Source organism: Giraffa tippelskirchi, chromosome 1 (genome assembly GCF_054371585.1).
Source record: "Giraffa tippelskirchi isolate mGirTip1 chromosome 1, T2T-mGirTip1v1.2.pri, whole genome shotgun sequence".
NCBI lineage: Eukaryota > Metazoa > Chordata > Mammalia > Artiodactyla > Giraffidae > Giraffa > Giraffa tippelskirchi.
Genome location: NC_137275.1, coordinates 205,434,395 through 205,452,922, shown reverse-complemented (window position 1 = coordinate 205,452,922; position 18,528 = coordinate 205,434,395). Strand labels below are relative to the sequence as shown.

Genomic DNA, 18,528 nt, shown 5'->3' with positions numbered 1-18,528 from the left:
GAATAAAAAAGATCAGAGTCTTGAGAGATAGACAACATATGCCATGAGCTCCTCACCCTCCCACCTAAGACCTGGTGAGAGACGGCTCTGCTGAGGCCCTGGAGTGTAGGGAGACAGTGACTGGGGGACCCTCCTGCCCCTGGAAGCAAGGGGGGCAGAACAGTCAGCTGGCACTTTGGAGGATGGAGTTTCTAGAACTCCATCATGAGTTGGCGATCTCTCATGCCCTTCCCCTCATCTCTGTGTGCTCCAGCCCAGAGGGCCGTGGGCACAAGTGGAAGAGAAGGAGCTGGAAAGAGAGAAGGGCCACCCTTAACCCTTTAGAGATCACCTTCATTGAGAATCTTTCATGTACAAACAATCACACCAATTCTAAGTTTTGACAAACACGTGCCCTTGTGTCATCATCACTGCTGTCAAGTTAGGGATGTTTCCATCAACTCAGAAAGTTCCAGTGCTTAAGAATCCACCTTGCAATGCAAAGGACACCAGTTTGCTCCCTGATCTGGGAAGATCCCACATACCTCGAGTAACTAAGCCTCAGTGCCACAACTACTGAGCCCGTGCACCTAGAGCCTGTGCTCTGCAACAAGAGAAGCCACAGCAATGAGAAGCCCACACACGACAAAAAAGAGTAGTCTCTGCTCTCTGCAACTAGAGAAAGCCCAAGCAAGGATGACCTGGCCCAGCCAAGAAAATAAATAAATCTTAAAAGAAAAAAAATCATTAGCGTGCATCTGGTATCTACCTTGATGAGGTTTGAAGTCTGATGAGGCTACTGACACCACAAAGTACTGATACAAGTACAGGCATATCCATCAGCTTCCTCTAATATATGGTGGCTTCAAACCACTACCATCTGCTACTATGCATCTGATTACAGAGTCATCCTGACTGGACGTCCAGTATCGCTTGTCTCTGCTTGGCTGGCCCCTGTGTCTGGCCAGTGAAAGGGCAGGGGAGGCTGGCTGGTGCAGGATGGCCATGCGGCATGACACAGGGAGCCCCAGCCATGTGACTCCAGTGTACAGCCAGCTGGTTCATATCTGGCAGTCTTGGGGGCCCAGTCACTGCAACAGAGCAGGCCCCAAAGCACGTGCACCTTTCAAACCTCTTCTTGTGCTGTGTTTGTCAGTGCCCTATTGGCCAAAGCAATTTCCCAGCCAAGTTCCATGTCTAGAGTCCACCTGTTTTTAAAAAATTAATTCAATTTTGCCTGTGCTGAATCTTTGTTGCTGTGTGTGGGCTTTTTCCACTTGTGGGGAGTGGGGGCTACTCTTCACTGTAGTGCACAGGCTCTAGAGGACACGGGCCTGAGTATTAATAGTTGCAGAACACGGGTTCAGTAGTTGCAGCTTCTGGGCTCTAGAGTGAGGGCTCAGTAGTTGTGGCACACAGGCTTAGTTGCCCTGTGACATGTGGAACCTTCCCAGACTAAGGATTGAACCCGTGTCCACTGCATTGCAAGACAGCTTCTTAACCTCTGGACCACCAGCAAGGTCCTAGATTTCACCTCTTGATGGGATCATCGGGAGCCTCATATCCTAAGGGCGTAGACAGCAGGAGGAGAGCACGATGTGGCCAATTGTACAACTTAACACAAGATAGTTATAGGCAAGGCTGGGCCAGACAGAGGAAAAGTGTAGGGTACTGTAAAAACACATCACAGGGCACTCAGACTCAGTGTGGGGGTGGAGAAGGACCCTGTGTGACCATGGTGTTGGGCAGAGAGCTGAATCATGAGTCAGGAGTTTTGGGGTGCAGGTGAGTGGGGCCTACAAGGAAGCGCGTTCAAGGCAGAGGGACCAGTGTGTGCAAAGGCCTTGAGGCATTCAGGACAGTCGCCCAATTCAGCGGCCCAGGATTGGGCATCGAGACAGGTCATCAGGGAGTAAACCATATTGGGCCTTGCGGGCTGAGCTAAGAGCTCTGAATCTCCATCTCAGAGGGGTTAGCGGCTGGTGAAAAGCCTATTTGGGTTTTTATGATTACCCAGGTTGCAGGATGGAGCACAGACTGTGGCTGAGCAGAGCCTAAGAGCGTGTGCAGGGCGATGAGAAAGAGGGGTGGCCAGGGCGTCTAGGTAGTGGGGAGAAGAAAAGAACCGGAGATCCAGAAGCCTGCAGAAGGTCAAACCCAGAACCAACATGAGATATAAACTGCCACATACTCTTTGTAGATCCTCCCCTCCAGCGGTGGGGATCTCTATGCCTTCCCTTTGTAGTTGGGCAGGCTTGGGACTGCTCTAAGAGAATCTGGTGGAAGGATTCCTGTATGACTTAGACTGGGACATAGAAGGCCATGCATCTTCTGCCTCCCTTACAAGGCACTTGTGGGGGCCTCCATGCAAAAAGCCTGCTCCACCTGAAGCAGTTAAGCTGAGAGAAAGCCCAAGTTGCACAGAGGAGCTGCATGCAGGAGCTCCAGGCCCGGGGGCCCCAACCTTCGAGTCATCTCAGTCCAGGCAGCAGATAGATGAGTTAAGACGCCAGGGGATGCCAGCCCTGGCATTTGAGTGCTCCTAGTTTGGATCCCAGATCCTGCAGAGCAGACAAGCCATTGTCTCAGGGCCTGGTCTAACTTCCTGACGATAGCATCCACAGGCAGAATAAAGTGGATGTTGTTTTATCAGACTGATATTGGGGTTTATTTTTAATCTGTAACTGGGCTTCCCAAGTGACGCTAGTGGTAAAGAACCCACTTGCCAATGTGGGAAATGTGGATTCGACCCCTGGATCAGGAAGATCCCCTGGAGGAGGGCCTGGCAACCCACTCCAGTATTCTTGCCTGGAGAATGCCATGGACAGAGAAGCCTGGTGGGCTACAGTCCTTGAGATCACAAAAGAGTCAGACACGACTTTGTGACTAAACAACAATAACTAAGACAAGGAGAAAGGGAAGGGAGGTGTTGGGGTGACTCACAGAGAAGATGGTACATGTCTGCAGTCTTGCTTCTTTGTCAGTTAAAATTGTTTCTGCGGCAGAAGTGGGCTGTCAAAACTGAATGTGATGTACACACTGCTGTATTTAAAATGGATAACCAACAAGAACCTACTTATAGCACAGAAAACTCTGCTCACTGTTATGTGGCAGCCTGGATGGGAGGGAAGTCGGGAGAATGGATACACGTATATGTGTGGCTGAGTCACTCTGCTGCACACCTGAAACTATCACAACATTGTCAATCGGCTCTACTCCAATATAAAATAAAAAGTTTTTTAAAGAAAGAATGAATGTGAGAAACCAGGACTCATCGCTGGTATATTGCACTAAAGAGCAGGTAATCCGAGTGTTAACTAACGCTGTGAATGATTTGGTCAAGTTAGTGATGAGTGAGGATGGTGGCCGTGGTGCAGGGGTGGGGGACCATCCCAGAGCAGCGGAGGGGTCTGAGGCCGCTGACAACTGTCCACACAACACTGAGGTGGAACCCAAGTCTGCTCCAAGAGTGTAATAATGCTGACTTCTGGATCAGAAAGTACTCTTAACTCAGGACAATGAAAAAGCTCCTTTACAAAAAACTTGATTATTTTTCCTGGAATATTTATCCTTCGTTTGTCTTTCCAAATGAGTAAAGAAAAATTCTCAAGAATATTTATTGCTTTTAATAATTTTTCTCTTTGGAAACTCGGCACTGAATTTCTAGGGGAATGAAAGGTACATGCCTGAAAGGGCTTTTCTCTTGTTAAAAAGCATGATTAGGGGATTACCCAGAATGCTCTGTTTTACATTTTCCCCATGGCTTTCATTACAGCTGCTTCTTTCTCAGCAGGTTCCATAATTATACAAATGTCTTAGCTTTTCAAGTGTTTCATTATTCATTTGTTACTCATCCAGAGCACCTAAGGCCTGTTCAGCTGTAGAGATATCTTGCTCAATGCACTGGCCATGAATTAATTTTTGACTTGGGTCTTTTGTGTTTCCTAGGAAAGATGAAGTGGAAGATAGCATTTTATGTTGTGATTCTCCTTGCTTGCTGACCTGGCTCTATTCTTTGTTGTCTCTATATGTGAGCCTACACACTGTTCAGCCCTTGATTCCCTGGTTGCATTTACTTGCAGATTGTAGGTACCATCCATGAAAGCAATTTTGCCTCCTTGAAATATTTCATTTACTGTCATCGCTTCATTTAGGCAACAGTTTCTTTTCCAACCTTTGGATCTCATTGCCTGTGAAACCATATACTTCTCCTATTTAGTCATTTTATAATAACAGGTTTAGCAAAACCGTTTCAGAGTCCCAGTTTCCAATGATATATTTCACTTATATATAATTTTAGAAAAGGTTTTACAGAACTTCCTGCTGTATATCCTTAGTGATATGGATAAGGGGGAATAATTCAGTAATATGGAAAGGATAAAAACGATAAACTCTTTTGACAGAAAGCAACTAGTAACTTTTATATGGTTAATTATTTGGCCAATTTAAGTGTCATTTAGAAAAGTTTGCTTCCCTTGTGGCTCAGCTGGTAAAGAATCCACCTGCAATGCAGGAGACCTGGGTTCAATCCCTGGGTTAGGAAGATCCTCTGGAGAGGGGAAAGGCTACCCACTGCAGTATTCTGGCCTGGAGAATTCCATAGACTGTATGTCCATGGGGTTGCAAAGAGTCGGATGTGACTAAATGACTTTCACTTTCACTTGGAAAAGTTCAGAGACTCTAAAGTTTATTGTGTTGTTGTTGAATCACTAAGTCATGTCTGACTCTTTGTGACCCCATGGACTGTAGCCCATCAGGCTCCTCTGTCCATGGGATTTCCCAGGCAAGAATACTGGAGTGGGTTGCCATTTCCTACCCCAGGGAATCTTCCTGACCCAGGAATCCTGCATTGGTGGGCAGGGCAGATTCTTTACCACTGAGCCACCAGGGAAGCCCCTGTCCTCCTCACTCCATCCCTAATCCTGGGCAATCACTCATCTTCACTAGCCGACTCTTCATCTGTATAATTTTGTCATCTCAAGAATATGTATAAATAGAAGTGTACAGTAATATAAACTTCGGGGATTGTTTATTCTCTTAGTAGAACTCCCTTGTAACTTGTTGCATACATCGGTAATTCTCTTAATTGCTGAGTAGCATTCTGTGATAGGGGCTTCCCTGCTGGCTCAGGAGATGTGGGTTTGATCCCTGGGTTGGGAAGATCCCCTGGAGAAGGAAATGGTAACCCACTCCAGTATTCTTGCCTGGAGGACCCTATGAACAGAGGAGCTTGGCGGGCTACGACCCATGGGTTCCCAGAAGAGTCAGACATGACTTGACAACTAAACAACATTCTGTGGTATGGAGAGATAGGAGCTTGTGTGACTCAACCCACTGAAGGGTATCTGGGTTATTTCTAGTTTTGACTATTATAATAAAGCTCCTCTGAAAACTCACATACAGGTTTTTGTGTGAACGTATGTCTCCATTTCTCTGGGATGAATATCCAAAAGTTTACTTGCTTCGTTGTACAGTAATTGTATGTATAGTTTTGTAAACACTGCCAAACTTTTCCGGTGTGAAGATGTGAGTTTATATTCTTACCAGCATGTAAGAGTGATTCAGTTTTTCTGCACCTCCATCAACATTTGGTGGTGTCAATATTTGTTATTTCAGCCATTCTGTTGGGTCTGTAGTGGTACCCCACTGTGGTTTAATTTTCATTTCCTTCATGACTAATGATGTTGAGCATCTTTTCATGTGCTTATTTGCCATCTGTGTGTCATCCTCAAGGAATCCCATGTTATAATTACACCCTATTTTAAAATACAGGACAGAGAAATGCAGTGCATCCTGGTTCATAGAGAGTCTGCTACATATCGACCATCACCTAGAGACTAAAATCCACTAAATCTTCTCCCTTTCCAGAATTTTACAATGTACTAATGTATTTCCAAAGCATTCAATTTAGTAATCACTGACATATGCCCAGAGAGAAAAGAAATCCTTGTTCAGCAAACGGACTCTGAAATCTGGGGCCAGTACCTCTCGTAGCTAAGAAAGAGAAAACACATCTGTCTTTACCAAGATCTCTTTATGCTCTCCTTGCTGTAAACAGGTGGAGAGACAGCTAGGAGCATCAAGAGGCAGAGGGAGATGGGGTGGGGTAGAACACGTAGAACCCCAATTTCTTCTCTTCCTTCTTGTACTTAGAACTGAAAATTTCACTTCAGTCCAGAGTGGTCTGCTACTGCTGCTGCTAAGTTGCTTCAGTCGTGTCCGACTCTGTGCGACCCCATAGACGGCAGCCCACCAGGCTCCGCTGTCCCTGGGATTCTCCAGTCAAGAATACTGGAGTGGGTTGCCATTTCCTCCTCCAGGGGATCTTCCCAACCCAGGAATCAAACCTGGGTCTCCTAACAGAAGCAGAAGATATTAAGAAGAGGCAAGAATACACAGAAGAACTGTACAAAAAAGGTCTTCACTACCCAGATAATCACGATGGTGTGATCACTCACCTAGAGCCAGACATCCTGGAATGTGACGTCAAGTGGGCCTTAGGAAGCATCACTATGAACAAAGCTAGTGGAGATGATGGAATTTCAGTTGAGCTATTTCAAATGCTAAAAGATGATGCTGTGAAAGTGCTGCATTCAATATGCTAGCAAATTTGGAAAACTCAGCAGTGGTCACAGGACTGGAAAAGGTCAGTTTTCATTTCAATCCCAAAGAAAAGCAATGCCAAAGAATGCTCAAACTACCACACAATTGCACTCATCTTACATGCTAGTAAAGTTATGCTCAAAATTCTCCAAGCCAGGCTTCAGCGATATGAGAACAGTGAACTTACAGATGTTCAGGCTAGATTTAGAAAAGGCAGAGGAACCAGAGATCAAATTGCCAACATCCGCTGGATCACTGAAAAAGCAAGAGAGTTCCAGAAAAACACCTATTTCTGCTTTATTGACTATGCCAAGGCCTTTGACTGTGTGGATCACAATAAACTATGGAAAATTCTGAAAGAGATGGGAATACCAGACCACCTGACCTGCCTCTTGAGAAATCTGTATGCAGGTCAGGAAGCAACAGTTAGAATTGGACGTGGAACAACAGACTGGTTCCAAATAGGAAAAAGAGAACGTCAAGGCTGTATTTTGTCACTCTGCTTATTTAACTTCTATGCAGAGTACATCATGAGAAACGCTGGGCTGGATGAAGCACAAGCTGGAATCAAGATTGCCGGGAGAAATATCAATAACCTCAGATATGCAGATGACACCACCCTTACGGCAGAAAATGAAGAAGAACTAAAGAGCCTCTTGATGAAAGTGAAAGAGGAGAGTGAAAAAGTTGGCTTAAAGCTCAACGTTCAGAAAACTAAGATCATGGCATCCTGTCCCATCACTTCATGGGAAATAGATGGGGAAACAGTGGAAACAGTGTCAGACTTTATTTTTTTGGGCTCCAAAATCACTGCTGGTGGTGATTGCAGCCATGAAATTAAAAGATGCTTACTCCTTGGAAGGAAAGTTGTGACCAACCTAGACAGCATATTGAAAAGCAGAGACATTACTTTGCCAACAAAGGTCCATCTAGTCAAGGCTATAGTTTTTCCAGTAGTCATGTATGGATATGAGAGTTGAACTATGAAGAAAGCTGAGTGCCGAAGAATTGATGCTTTTGAACTGTGGTGTTGGCGAAGACTCTTGAGAGTCCCTTGGACTGCAAGGAGATCCAACCAGTCCATCCTAAAGGAGATCAGTCCCGGGTGTTCTTTGGAAGGACTGATGCTGAAGCTAAAACTCCAATACTTTGGCCACATGATGCTAAGAGCTGACTCATTTGAAAAGACCCTGATGCTGGGAAAGATTGAAGGCAGGAGGAGAAGCGGATGACAGAAGATGAGATGGTTGGATGGCATCACCGATTCAATGAACATAAGTTTGGGTCGGCTCTGGGAGTTGGTGATGGACAGGGAGGCCTGGTGTGCTGCGGTCCATGAGGTTGCAAAGAGTCTGACACGACTGAGTGACTGAACCGAATTGAATTAAACATATATTAATTTTGGAATTAAAATGCATTTCTTCTTTTTGTCAGACTTCAGACATTTTCACAAGCCCTAGAAAGACTTATATCTCCTGGCACAGGCCATTGAGACTAATGATCCATTGGAATCTATTCCCATTTTGTTTCTTTGGATTTTTGTGCCCAGTGACTATCAGGGATCTGAACCATGGTCATGAAGGGAAAATCTGTATTTGAAGACTATATGTTTAAAACCAAGAGCTAGCAATGGAGGGCTTGACGAGGACATGGGATGGTTGCCACTGATCTCTACACCTTAGGGTCACATTGTGCATGACCAGGAGGTAACCCTACCAATGAGTTAGCAGAAGAGGCTCCCCCAATTCCTCTTCATCACTTTGCTGTGCTTGGTTAATTTGACATCTCTACTTTTCTATCTTGGGGTTTAAATGCTAGAAATGGCAGCTTCCCAGGGAGAGGCCCAGAGGCCTGGGGTCCTGGAGAAGAATCAGGCTTCTACTTTAGTAGAAAAGGTTAAAAAAAAGGTTGATAGGAAGACCAGGGATGATGCTACAGTGCTTTAAACCCTGTGCCCACCAGCACCCTAGCCTTCTGTGTTGGGTCAGAATATGAAATATCTGGACCTCAACACCCGTTATGAAAATCCATTCTGTGTCATTTTCCCCTCCTTGTCTGTCTTGAAAGTCCATCTCCAATTGCTGACCTTCAGCTCTACCATCTCCCACCTCCTCTCCCTCCTCCAGTCGGTAACTCTGCTTGCCTGCGCACTCTATGACAGTCCCTGTGTGCCAGCTGTTGTACTGTACTTCTGTACTTTTCAAGGTACTGTACTGTAAGATTAAACATGTTTTCTTTTTTGTGTGTTTGTTTGTTTTTTATGTATTATTTGTGTGAATAGTGTACAGTACTATATAGCTGATTGTGTTAGTAGGCTAACTTTAGTGGACCTGGGAACAAATTGGACTTGTGAACATACTCCTGGGATGGAACTCGTTCGGATGTAGAGGGCTTGCTGTAGTCATCTTCTTTTATTTCCCTAATCATTTAAAATGTAAAAATTATTCTTAGTTTGCAGATCACATGAAAAGAGGTGGCGGGCTGCAATTTGCTGCCTTCTGTTCTAAAGTACCAATGATCATGACCCCAGATTGGTAGGAATAGCTTTGGTGTTGTTATTAACAGTTACCAAGTGCCCACAGAGAAAGGGTCTCAACTCTAAGAAAATTTCTTCTCAACAAAGCTAGACAAATGGAAAAAATATGAATTTTGTTTAAAAATCTGTTTCTGCCTGTTCCAGTTATATCCGTCTGCTGTCTGCTCCCCTGTTTTGCTTCCACTCAGCATCTCTCAAGGTGAATGTGAACAATCAAATACCCTCCCCCCCTTGCCTGGCGTGTGCTCCCCTCTTACTCTAGCACCAGCCTCCTCTAGACTCGACCAGAGCCCACCTTTCCTCAGCAGGTCTCCCACCTGAGCATGGTCTTGTGTCCGCCGGTCTCCTGGCTGCTGTCTTCTACTTTCTGTCCTGTGCTCCACTCCAAAGAGAGCATCTGGGCAGCATCCTGATTTAACCTTGACTTCCCCATGGGTTGGAATGTCAATTTCCTCTTCTTGGCAGATATGCTTTGCTGTTAGGTGTCCAGGTGACTAATATGTAGCCCATGGAACATGAATTCTTAATCTTCTGTGCCTCAGTACCCATGTCTGTAAAATGGGGATGATTATATGTGTGTGGCAGGGGGCGGGGTTTGCTGAGAAACCCTTGCAGGTACAACAAGGATGTGTGAGAAATGTCAGTTTCCTTCTCGCACCTCTGCTTACTGGTTTCATCCTGAGCCTGAGAGTTCCAGAAGATCCTCTGTTCCTCTGTGACTAGTTCTCAAATGCATGCATGGGTGCTCCATCGTGTTCGACTCTTCGGCCCAAAGGACTACATGGACCCTATGGACCTTACACAGCCCACCCACCAGGCTTCTCTGGGCATGGGATTTTCCAGGCAAGCACATTGGAGTGAGTTGCTATTTCCTTCTCCAGAAGATCTTCCTGACCCAGGGATTGAACCTGTGATTCCTGCTGTGTCTCCTGACAGGCTGATTCTTTACTGCTGAGCCACGGAGGAAAGCCCAGCCGGTTTCCGCCTGGTTTGAAACTGGGGATCTTCCGCATGGTGAAGCGAACGTGATAACCACTACGCTATGGAAAGAAGGCAGGTAAAGGAAAACAAATATATAACTCTTATTTTCGTCACTCCTCAGATGTTATGGCCCTGAGTTCCCATGCTGTGGTTGCCCTTTGCTCAGGGTGTTCACCTCTGTCTCTCTCAGGCAAATTATCTTCTCCCCTTCATGCAACTTCATTTTCTAATAAAACTTTCAACACTTACACATTTAGAATGGAGAGATCTATGGATTGTCAGTTTGGCGTATTTTAAAAGAATTGAATGTGTAATAAAATCACTTTGAAAGAACAGTGTGGGGAAGAATTGTTTTGTAGCAAATGTTAAAAATTCAGTGATAAAAGCTTTTTAGACAAATAAAAGGATGGGAGAGTTCCAGGAACTGTGATCCTTATTTAAAATAAGTTTTCATTCCTTAAATTACTATTGATGCTGATGCTTATCTTGGTAGAGATTTATGAGAGATAAATCCACACTTTGCTTATTCATTGGTGCAGAACAGTTTTCAGTACTGCTACTGGCGACTTGAAATGAAAGAAACTTTAATTTTGATAATTTTGAATGAAATATGTGACAGTTTCTTTCGAAGTGAATAAGAGTCTTCATGTTAGAAGATATCTAATTCTTTTTGATATCTAATTCTGGAGATATTTGTGCTGGAATGTGACCCCTAAAAGAGGCGGCAGGGAGAAGACAGTCTCTGTCCTCACATTTCCAGTGGGGAGTGGCCGGAGCTCAGATGCTGGGCTGAATGGTCTGGCTTCCCAGTGAAGTGAGGTCCGCCAGTCTGGTGTGATGGCTTCCCAGGCGTGAACCCACGAACCTACCCTCTGTAAGGTTTTCATCCAGGGCCCATGGACCTGCCCTTTTTCTTTCAGGAGTGGGACTGCTCAGTGGTGGGTGGTCTACAGAGATAAACCTGCAAGGTCTGTTGCTCTGGCCACACCAGTATCAAGAGGGGCTTGCTCCCCATCTTCCCATAAACTAGAAAATTACTACTGTGAGATCTGAGCTGAGATTTCCAGCAAGAGGACGCTAGTGCAACCAGATCCAGGTATAGAGGAACAGAGGTGAAAATCTGGTGAGATGCTAACCTTCAGACATGCTGGGCCCAGCATGAAACGCCCATCAGAACTTTTGGGTCAAGTAACTTTGGGTTAAAAGTGAAATTTTATGGAATAAATTAAAGCAATTAAAATTTTTTTATAGGAAGTGCTGAAACTTTCATGAAATATCTGCTTGATTAGGGAAAGATTTTAGGGAAATGCGAGACAAACATTATTCAGGAAATTTTCTCCTTGAAAAAAATGTTTTCCAATGGAAAATGATATGTAGAGAGGGTCTTTAGGTGTATTGCTGGAGGGCTGACCCCAGAATTTTCTGTCCTCTTGATCAAGCACCAATATTAAAGGCTTGATCCCACTGTGATGCCAAAGGGGGTGCCTGCTGACTACTCAGGAGGTATTCTTCTGGGCACTGGCTCCCCAATAGAGTGTTTATTCCAAGGTGGTGTTCCCAGTTATTTTCCATGTACCCATAGGTGTAAACTCAAATTAACCAAACTCTTAAGAGACTGATGTATAAACCAAAGAAGCCAATTTATTACTTTCTAGTGAGTGAAGGATAGATGTTCAGCTCTGCTCTTCAGCACATGCTCCCCTCAATATAAGAAAATGACTAGCCCTAGGAGGTTGTTTCAGGTGGACAAGCATGTGTGTGATAAACCTGAATGTCATCTTGCCTGATGGCCATCTTAGGAAACAGCTGTGAACTAGAGGCTAAGTTGTGTCTGATGGTGGCCGATCATCCGTCATTTCTAAACATGGTCCTCAAGTGCCTGTTGGCAGAATCACTTCCCTCTGCACATGGTTAAAATGCTGTAGGGCCCTTTGGTCTACAGTACTCACAGACTGTTTCTCTTTAATTCATACTGGTATTCCAGACAAGACGGAACATACATGTGATTTCACTTACATTTTAGTCCTAACCGTTTGTTTCTTCTTCACAGAATTCACACGTTTTAATGATACCTGGATATTCCGAAATCCCTCTAACAATGCAGTTATAGACAATGTTTTAGGGTAGTTAAAAACCTCACTTTATGGGGTCACCTCATTCTTAGCTTGTGTGGAAAATTGATATTTAGCTGTATCTTTAAATCATTGAAAGGAATGATGCTAAAGCTGAAACTCCAATACTTTGGTTACCTGATCCAAAGAGCTGACTCACTGGAAAAGTCCCTGATGCTGAGGAAGATTGAGGGCAGGAGGAGAAGGCGGCGACAGAGGATGAGATGGTTGGGTGGCATCATTGACTCAATGGACATGAGTTTGAGGAAACTCTGGGAGATACTGAAGGATAGGGAAGCCTGGCGTGCTGCAGTCCATGGGGTTGCAAAGAGTCAGACGCGACTTAGCAACTGAACAACAGAGCTGTATCTTTACTTATCATCTATTGGAAATTGGTTCTTCTTGGAAAATCTGTTGATTTGGGGACTTTCCTGGTGGTCCAGTGGCTAACCTCTGCACTCCCAATGCAGGGGGCCTGGGTTCAATTCCTGGTTGGGGAACTAGATCCCACATGTCACTATTAAAGATCCCATGTGCCTCGACTGAGACCTGACCCAGCCCAATAAATAAATAAATATTGGGTAGGCCAAAAAGATGGTTTGGGTTTTTCATAGGATCTTATTTAAAGAAAGAAAGAAAATCTGTTGATTTATTCTTGCTAAATTGTTGCTTTTTCTTTCAGTTTTGTTACTGGTGACATAATATCAGTTTAAAAATAAATTCCAGAAGGGAAGGTCTGTGTTCAGTTCGGGCTAAATTAAGGAGAGGACAAATGTGAAAAGAGGGGAGGGAAAGAAAATAAAATCAGCATTGTAAATCAGAGCCTTCTATCTGGCTGTCAATAAGTTAATGGAAAATGGGTCACACACAATTGAAAATATTTCCGTTCCAACCTGCAGGATATTCAGTGTTCAAACAAGCTTATATCTTGGGGCCTGAATTCAGTGATAGCAATTCTGTGTCAGCTCTCTGCAGGTTTTACACATTTTGTGTTCCCAGTAAGTGTCCATCTTAATTATCTCCAACCTGCCAATGAAGTCTACCTTTACTTCTTGTGTGATTCTGAGGGATAATTTTAGTACTAATTCTTGATCTCTTGTCATCTGGATAGTAAAATAGATATTACCATTATTCAGCTGTCTTTCAAACTGGTCAGTCCTAAAGGAAATCAGTCCTGAATACTCATTGGAAGGACTGATACTGAAGCTGAAGCTCCAATACTTTGGCCACCTGATGTGAAGAGCCAAATCATTGGAAATAACCCTGATGCTGGGAAAGATGGAGGAAAGGAGGAGAATGGGGCACGGCCTCCCAAAACAAGTGAGAAGTAATGTCTTTTTTCCAAGTTTTGTCTGAAAATTCTTAAAACATAGGCTAGTTTTGACAAGAGCGATTCATAGTGTGTTTGAAGGCAAGATTTTTCTTGATTAAAGCTGTTCAAAGCACAGTTGAAAGGAAACTACTATTACTAATAGCATACTAAAACTTAAGGGCCATACATTTCACATAGTTAAATAGTTGCCAAAAATAGATAATTACAGTTAAAAACAATTTTATAAATTTTGTCTCCACTAAATTGACCACTTGAGAGCTGTTTTGATGTCCTGTGAATTTTGCCATTGTTGAACAAAAAATAACATTCTTTTGTTAGCGTCAGTTGACACTATCTTCTAAGACAAAATTTGAGGTCAACACATGTTGACTGTTTAACTGTTGAGACTTTCTGATATTTTTGTAATAATCCTTTTAAAAAATGAAGTGACAAAGGAATACTGTATTTGGAATTCCTTAGAAAATAGAGTCTGCAGGGAGATTTGAGGTGGCTTCTTGGGAACCATACTGTGAAGGAGTGAGGGCACAAAACTGGGTAGGGTGGAGCTGGGCTGTGATGTGGGGGCAACAGCAGCCGGGCTGTGATGTGGGGGCAACAGCAGCCTCATTGAGACACGAGGAGTTTTGTGCCGGGATGACATTGCTTAGCTGCCCCTCCATGAGTCAAAGGTCCTTGTCTTGCATCCAGCAGTGAGAGGATGTGACCCTGGGTGAAGTTGCAGTCTTTGCAACCTCAGAGAAAGGATGAAGGACTCATCCAAGGAAGGAGCTCCTCAGTTCTGAGGGAGACCTGGGCGGCATACCTAACAGTTACTAAATAGTTAATTTCCTCTTCCTCTTGAATATGTATTATAACTAAAGGAAAGGGAAGCCTCATCAGACAAGGAGCTTCAATGGAACAGGTGCATGTGAAATTCTGACAGAGCCCATCTTTCCAGTGAGTACTTGAGAAGCAATCATGGTAGCCATTAGATTTCCATGACCACCCCCACTTCAGTGACAGAGGAACTCTTTTGTGTTATAACTAATACCTACATTGTCTCACCTGAACAGATCCTTCCCCATGTTTTAAAAACTACCGTTTTATGTGCAGTCTCTCTGAGTCCAGAATAACAAACTATGATTTTAGCAGTTTATTGCAATCTTGCTCGGATGTGCTCTGGGAGAGATTCGAGTGGTTTTTTGTTTTTCTCTAAGTGAGATACTTCTGACATACCAAATTATATCTTCTCAAGTTTCATACCAAATTCATCTCTGGAAGGGAGAAAGCAAGTGAAAAATGTGTGGTGGGTTTGGAACTTCAGCAGACAGTGGTGCTTCTTACATGAAGGTAGATATTTGGCAGGAACTTAATTACTTTTTGATGCTTTGTAATTTTCTGGTTCTTAGAGGATTATTTTGAAGAAAAAATTTAATTTCAGTTTTATTGAGGTATGATTGACATTTAAAATTGCAAGCTATTTAAAGTGTGCATCATGGTGATTTGATATACGTACACATGTGAAAGGATTCTCCCCATTGATTCATTAATGCATCTGTCACCTCACATAATTAACCTTTTTTATTTTTTTGATGAGAACATTTAAGTTCTACTCCCTTTGTTGTTGTTGTTCAGTAGCTCAGTCGTGTCTGACTCTTTGCGACCGCATGGATTGCAGCACGCCAGGCTTCCCTGTCCTTCCCCAACTCCCGGAGCTGCTCGAACTCATGTCCGTTGAGTCGGTGATGCTATCCAGCCATCTCATCCTCTATTGTCCCCTTCTCCTCCTGCCTTCAGTCTTTCCCAGCATCAGGGTCTTTTCCAGTGAGTCAGCTCTTTGCATCCCTTAGTCAATTTCAATTACACAATACAATATTATCAGCTATATTCATCATGTTATACATCAGCGCCTAAGACCTTTTTAAAAATTATCTATCTGTTTCTTTTTATTTATATTTTGACTGCACTGGACCTTTGCTGCGGTGCTCATGGGCTCTTGGCTGCAGCGTGAGGGCTTCTCTAGCTGTGATGCTCAGACTCTCTAGTTGTGGTATGCCAGCTTAGTTGCCCCAGGATCTTAGTTCCCCCACCTGGGATCAAACCCGCGTCCCCCACATTGGAAGGCAAATTCTTAACCACTGGAGCACCAGGGAAGTCCCTAGATCCTCAGTTCTTGCTCACCATATTGCTAGAAGTTAGGACCCTTTTACCAATCTCTCCCTATTTCTTCCATCACCCAGTCCCTGGCAACCACCATTATAATTTGTGTTTCTATAAGTTTTTCTTTTTTAGGATTCCACAAATAAGTGATACCATGCAGAATTTGTCTTTCTCTGACATTTCACTTAGCATAAGCCCTTGAGTTTCATCCATTTTGTTACAAATGGCAAGATTTTCTTTTTCTTCATGGCTGAACAATACTTCATTATATATGTATACCACATCTTTTTTACCCATTCATCCTTCAGTGGACACTTAGATTGTTTTCATATCTTGGCTATTGTGAATAAAGCTGCAATAAACGTAGGGGTGCAGATATCTCTTTGAGACAGTGACTTCTTTTCCTTCAGACAAGTACCTGGACATGGGATTGCTGGAGCATATGGTAGTTCTATTTTTAATATTTGAGGAACCTCTGTACTGTCCTTCATAGTGGAGGCACCAATTTACATTTCTACCAATAGTGCACGAGGGTTGCCTTTTCTCTACATCCTTGGCAGCACTTGTTATCTCTTGTCTTTTTGAAAATAACCATTCTAACAGATATTTGGGCTTTCCTGTTGGCTCAGCTGGTAAAGAATCTGCCAGCAATGCGGGAGACCTGGGTTTGATCTCTGGGTTGGGAAGATCCCCTGCAGAAGGGAATGGCTACCCACTCCAGTATTCTGCCCTGGAGAATTTCATGGATTGCATAATCCATTGGGTCGCAAAGAGTCAGACGTGACTGGGCAACTTTCATTTTCAATTTCATTCTAACAGCTGTGAGGTGATACCTCGTGATTTGCACTTGCATTTCCCTGATAATTAGTGGTATTGAGGACCTTTCCTGTACAGTTGGCCATCTGCATGTCTTTTGGAAGAATGTCTATTCAGGTCCTCTGCTCATTTTTACATCAGATGGTTTGTTTGTTTGCTGCTGAGTTGCATGAGTTCTTTATAGATCTTACCAGATATATCATTTGAAAATATTTTCTTTCATTTGGTAGGTTGCCCTTTCATTTTGTTAATGACTTCCTTTGCTGTGCAGAAGCTTTGTAGTTTTTTTTTTTTTAGTAAATAATGTTGGGCAGTTTATTAACCAATGGAGTATATTGCATAACAAACTACTCCACATCTTTCAGGAAGAGAAACCATTCAGTTTGAAAAGTAAAGATGTCACACACTGAATTTAAAGCACACAATTAAAATGAGCTTAAAATATTTCTTTGGGGGGAGGGAATACAAGACTTCTACTCAATTAAGAGAACAGTTTTTAGTCCAGATCTTTTATTTTCTTTTTTAAAAATTAATTTATTTATTTTAACTGGAGGCTAATTACTTTACAATATCATAGTGGTTTTTGCTAAACGTTGACAGATCTTTTATTTTCTTTATACTCATCATGCTATCAATTCACGGAAACGGGCTCCAACAGTTCAGGCTCCTCTCCAGGGGCTCTCATGAAACGTGCTTCTCTGGGTGGAGCTGGCTGGCTCTTTAGTTGAACCCAAGTACCTTTCTCTTTGTCTTCTTCTGTTTCCTTACTTCATATTCCTTCACACATTTCAGGAAGCTATCTTGGCTGTTAGGGTGCCTAATATGCCTAATGTGTGCTAAGTCGCTACAGTCTTGTCTGACTCTTTGCAGCTCTATGGACTGTAGCCCACCAGGCTCCTCTGTCCATGGGATTCTCCAGGCAAGAATATTGGAGTGGGCTGCTATGCCCTCCTCCAGGGGATCTCCCTGACCCAGGGACTGAACCCATGTCTCTTATGTCTCCTGCATTGGCAGGCAGGTTCTTTACCACTAGCGTCACACATATTGATTCTCTTGGCAAGAATTTTGTTCTTAACTTGTTTGTTTGCAATGATACCAGCAGCATGGTAGGTAACATCATAGACTCTTCCAATGTTGCCATGGTAACATTCGTGGGGCATTCCTTATTGAACAGTGCCCATCCCCTTGATATCTACAATGTCACCTTTTTTGTAGATTCTCATGTATGCGGCCAAAGGAACAACTCCATGTTTTCTAAAAGGCCTAGAGAACATGTAGTCAGAGTTCCTCCTTTTTCCCTCCATATTGGTCATTTTGGTGAGTTACTGGAAGATGATCATTCTGGCTGAAAAGGCAGAAGCTTCATAGTTTGATGTAGTCTCACTTGTTTATGTTTACTTTTGTTGCCTTTTCTTTTGGTGCCATGAAGAAAAAGAATTTTATTTTAAGAACAAAACCCATTTAGTTTAAAAAACGAATTGCTATTAACATTTGTCTTCTCTCTTTATGTCAACAGCAAAGAACATATATTGGTCTTTCAAAATCTTTAATATGATAAAACCTGTAAAATATTAATAACATAATTAAATAAATGCATTTAATGCCTCTTTTGACACATTAACATTACTTTGCAGCCACCCTGACTGCCTCCCGGACCCAGGGGCTGCAAGTGAGTGGATGAGCCTGGAAGGACCTGTGTTGATGGAGAACTCACGCCCATCCAGCAAAGTGTCTTCTCCTGGCCTCCACATAGTTCCTGCTGGAGGCTTGGAACTACTGATTTCTGGAGAAGCCAGAACCTAGCCATTTAAAATGTGAGACCTCTCAAATTTTACATGTTGGCAAACATTTACGTTTTTTTTAAAGTACAGTGTAGGCCAAAGAATATAGACGTGAGGGCCCATGAGCCTACAGCATGCATTCTCCTCTAGCCTCTTGTTACTGCAGCTGATTGGGACAGAAAGAAGAGCAGCCCCTTCTTGGGGAGGCCGCCCATCCGCTCTGTGTCAGTGAGCACCTGGGACAGGTAC

General features: G+C 43.4%; 1 pseudogene; it reads right to left on the bottom strand.

Annotated features, from left to right (window-relative positions):
* Window positions 1-17,129: 17,129 nt before the first annotated feature.
* Window positions 17,130-17,811, bottom strand: LOC145516499 (large ribosomal subunit protein eL21 pseudogene; annotated as a pseudogene).
* Window positions 17,812-18,528: the final 717 nt, after the last annotated feature.